The 4,675-nt window shown below is 37.8% G+C and overlaps 1 long non-coding RNA gene across 1 annotated transcript; it reads left to right on the top strand.

Moving 5' to 3' along the window:
* Window positions 1-742: 742 nt before the first annotated feature.
* LOC107974083 (uncharacterized) lies at window positions 743-2,441 on the top strand. The gene is made up of 2 exons (XR_001716628.3): window positions 743-1,130; window positions 2,151-2,441. It is a non-coding gene; the product is annotated as an uncharacterized LOC107974083 (long non-coding RNA).
* Window positions 2,442-4,675: the final 2,234 nt, after the last annotated feature.

Raw genomic sequence — 4,675 nt, 5'->3', positions numbered from 1 at the left:
GATATATAGAAAACACTGCAAATATTTTGATATAGCAAAAGCATAGGGTTATTGGAGATGGGAGAGGCAACAAGAGATAAGTCCTGAGAGACAGGGGCTTGACTACGCAGGGCCTTCTTGGCAAACCAAAGATTGGAAGGTGTGTCCTGTTAATAAGAGTTTTTTGAAGCATCGTTGTCTATGAATTGATGGGCATTGTGACATTAAAAATGTGGAAGATTGGAAAATGGATTGGATGGGTGTAAGACAGGAGATAGGGACATCAGTTTGGCCTGTTCCTCTAAACCAGGCAAAAAATCATATGAACCACAAGGAGCAATGGAAATGAAGGAAATTCAGCTTTAGAAACTTCAAAACATGGTGATCACTCAGTGGCGGGAATAAAAAGAACAGCATCTGAGATGATGTAGGATTCATTTTTACTAGTGTAAGGAAAAAGGAAAGAAAGATAAAGGAAGGAAGGAAGGAAAGAGAGAAAGAAAGAAAGGAAAGAAAGAAAGAGAAAGAAAGAAAGAAAGAAGAAAGGAAGAAAAAGAAGAAAGGAAGAAAGAAAGGGAGAAAGAAAGATGGTGGAGGCAGGAAAGAAAGCAGATAATAAATTTTGCTTGAGTAAGTTGAGTTTAAGATACCTGTGGAATACCAGGAACCAGCATTCTGTGGGTAGTTTTGACACAATAATCAGAACTCAGGAGAGAGCTGGGTAGAGAATTGAGTCATGGTGAAAACAGGGAAGTAGATGCCCAGAGAGAGAATGGAGAACAAACAGAGAAGGAAGCCAAGAACAGCCTCCAAGGAGAACACAACATTCAAGGTACATGTAAAAGAATAGAAGCCAGTAGAGAAAGAAGGACAAATCAGAGGGAAGAAGAGCCAGGAGATACCTTTCAGAAGCCATGGTATTAAACATCTCTAGTGCCCCAGTTAAGTCAAATAAGGTGGGAAGTGGAAACTGATGAAGTTTATTGGACTTGGTGCTTTCGAAGTCACTGGAAATTACCACCACAGCAATTTCAGTAGATTAGCAAGGTGTTGACTAGAGTACCATTAAGAGTGATTGAAAGGTAAAGAGATGAAGACAACAAACAAAGGCTATTCTTCTAAGAAATTTATCATGAAGATAAGAAGAAAAGGTAAGAATGGTAGCCAGAGAAGAATGTATATATATGTTGATAAAAGGATTTATATATTTGTTTATGTTTTGGTGGAAGAAATTTGAATATACTTAAAGCTGAAGGAGATAGTAGAGAAGGAAAGGATGAAAACAGGATAATGGACCCTCCATGCAGCAGAATCCCAGGAGAGGCAGAGGAAACAAGATGAAGTGCTTATATTAGGGAATCACATTTGAACAAATGAAAGGGGATAGAAGGAAGGTGAAAACCAGTAGAGTAAGGGAAAGGGTAGTTGAAACTGTTCACAATTAATTACCACAAGTTTTATAGTGAGAGAGTATAGGTAGCAGGAAGCAAGTGAAGAAGACTGTAAAGGTTTGGAGTTGCCATGGTGGCCAGATGAGGGAGCTGATCAGAGGTATGTAAAACTGTTTCAAAATAACGCTAAAGACCCCTTCAGGTGGAGACCATGACTTAGCAGTGGTTCCAGTTTGGAAGATGGTTTTTTTCCAGGGGCTTTCACCAGTGCTGGGTGCTATAATAGGAAAGGCAGACAGAAGCCAAGTTTGGGGGCAACAAAAATTTGTCCTCCCCTCCTACTGAAGTTGGAAATACTTATTTCCCAGTTTTTATTTCAACTGAAGATGACCTCATGACAGTTTTTGCTTTCCTGATGAAAAGGAGAAGATGTGGATGATATATGGCCCATTTTTGCTTCCTCCTGCTCCTAGTCTAGAGTATGGAGCAATCCTAGAGTTGTAGCAGCTACCTGTTAAGCCTGGGGCAAAAACCATGAGAATCAATGCCAACAGGGTGAGGATGGTGAGAAGAAAGGTAGAAAGTGCCTGGGGCCATGTTGACATTATGGAATATGTTATGGGCTGAGTTGTGTCCCCCCAAAATTTAAATGTTGAAGCCCTAACCCTCAGTGCCTCATGAAGTGACCTTATTTGCAAATAGGGATTTTACATAGGTAAGCAAGTTAAAATGTCATTGAGGTGAGTCTTCATCCAATCTGACTGTTGTTCTTATAAAAAGGGGAAATTTAGAGACAGACGCACATGCAGGGGAATGCCATGTGAGGATGCAGAGACCAAGGTGATGCTTCTATAAGCCAGAGAATGACAAAGATTGCCTGAAAACCACCAGAAGCTAATGGAAAGACATAGAACAGTTTCTTCCCCACCAAGCTCAGAAAGGACAAACCTATCTACACCTTCATTTCTCTCTTTTTTTTTTTTGCCCTAAAGCAATGAAATGCAGATCGACATCTTCATTTTGGACATCTAGTCTCTAGAACTCTGGGACAATAAATTTCTGTTGATTATATCACTCAGACTGTGGTACTTTGTTACAGCCCTAGCAAAACACGCCAGAGCATCAAAAACCCTTAAAGTAAACTCCTACCTCTAAATGTTCTATTACATGAGAAAAATAAGCAACTATTTATTTAAACTAAACTACTTGTTGAATCTCCTTTTTCTTATAGTGGATGGAATCTCAGCTAGATAAAAATAGGCAAAAGAGATCTAAATAGGAGGAAAATTTGAGTTATTAAGAAGGTAAAAGCTAGGAAGAAATGACTGGATCAAGAATTTCCATGAGGTCAAAGGCAAATATAAATTAGGTTTAGAGGTTAGACTAAAATGGAATTTAGAAGTCCAGAAGTGGAACAGTTGTATGTAACAATAAGATAATAGGTGTGCCCATGGATATAGATTGCTGTCATCGGATGATAATTAGTGAAGTTAAGGATATCAGGGAACTCTAAAGCCAGGTTGGTACATTATTAAAAGCCATGGGCCCTGACATCACACATGATGATTATAATGTGAAGAGACGAGACTGAGACTATAAAGAAAGACCAGGAGTGAGCTAACTTGAATGATACCAAGGAAGATGATATAATATGAAGGTAGGAGCCTCATGAGAGAGAAGAATTTTGCTTGAAGGATGAAAAGTAATAGTTTAGAAGGAATCACAATGTTTGATGATTGATAGTATTCCAACACCATTGCCAGACTCCATGGTAGATGAAATATGGGAAATAAAGTTCATTCATCTCAAGAAAGCTACCAGTAAAAAAGTGGCCTTGAACTTGGATAATACATACACCTTATCACCTGAATTATTCAAAGAATTGATGCCAAAGAAAATTTAAGAGCGTAAATTATATAAGTGAATTTCAAATTTGGAAGGGATTTTGTGAGTATTCAGTTCAATCTCATACCACTGCAAGGGTACTCGTCCTCAAGTTTTCATCTCAAGTTGCAGGTACATCCCTGGCCACAAAGTTTCTCTTGATTATATAACTATATGTTAGAGAATAGAATGACAGAAAGAATGGTTGATGACACATTGTTCCAAGTATGTTGGTTCAGCAGATTATTTTTAAATACACCCAATTTACACTCCCATTTTTTCCTTCAGATTCCAGTACAAAGGGACCTCTTTCTAAAGAAAGAGCTCTTGTAACTATAAATATCAGCTGACAAATTGCATACCGAATGCTTCAGCAAATAGGTCAGAATATCAGAGCTACCATTCCACAATTTGCAAAAGATAGTAATAAATGTATTTTTACTACACATCATTTTACTCCTTACACTTTTGAAATATTATCATCGTCCTTCAGGAGATAAAGAAAGAAGAAATTGTACCTTTAAAATGAGGCATGATGCCTTGATGTGTTCAATGTGCTCCCTGACCTTTCAGAAATCTAACCAGACCTGGAGCTATAAAGGGAATAACATCTCTTTGCATTGGGGAAAACTATTGACTTAGAACTAAGTGACTGAACAAAGTGCATTACTATCGTTACTCCCTCCCCCTTCTCTCTCTTCCATTAGAAACAAGGGGAAAAACGCTTAAAAGCAAAATGATCTGAAAAGTGCTCACTGCTGGGAGGAAAAGCTGCCCTGGATTTGGCAATGTGTCACCCTGACATTTACTGCCTGATGAACAGCCACTCGCTAAATTTTGCAGAGAGCTAGGCTGAGTGAGACAGACCTCTCTGGCTATTAGATGGAGAGCTCATAAACACTGATATTCATAGGGATTGGATTTTTTTAATAATAAAAATAAGATCCTGATTAAGTACATGCAAATTATGTGGTGGAGAGGTATACCTGAGGCTATAAACACTTTTTTAAAATTACTAAGTGAGAAAGGTTCACAGTAAAAAAAACTTCCAGAAATAACAAAATTTGAGCAGCTCTCTTGACTCTCCTTAAAGCACAGAGGGTTAATGTGATAAGGGAAATATCTCTGTTAATACACATTAATCACTTTCTGCAAAAGGTACGTTTTATTTTTCTGGAGTTAAAAAAATTAAATTACCCTAGAGGCAATATTTTTAAGAAATATATGGTTCTTAAATGAAGTAAAGTAGCTGAGATACACAAAGCCATACAACTTTACTTTTCTAAACGTGGACTTACCAGCCCCAACTTTTACTGCAAACAGAAATACTTAATTGTACCATTTCAAGATAACTTAGTTCTTGTGGTTTACTTCTCTGGCTCTTTTGGTTGATTTCTCTTCGGTTCAGGGTTTTGTTTCTC

The sequence above is a fragment of the Pan troglodytes genome, chromosome 3 (assembly GCF_028858775.2).
Source record: "Pan troglodytes isolate AG18354 chromosome 3, NHGRI_mPanTro3-v2.0_pri, whole genome shotgun sequence".
Classification (NCBI taxonomy): Eukaryota; Metazoa; Chordata; class Mammalia; order Primates; family Hominidae; genus Pan; species Pan troglodytes.
This window is presented reverse-complemented; position numbering and strand designations above follow the sequence as displayed.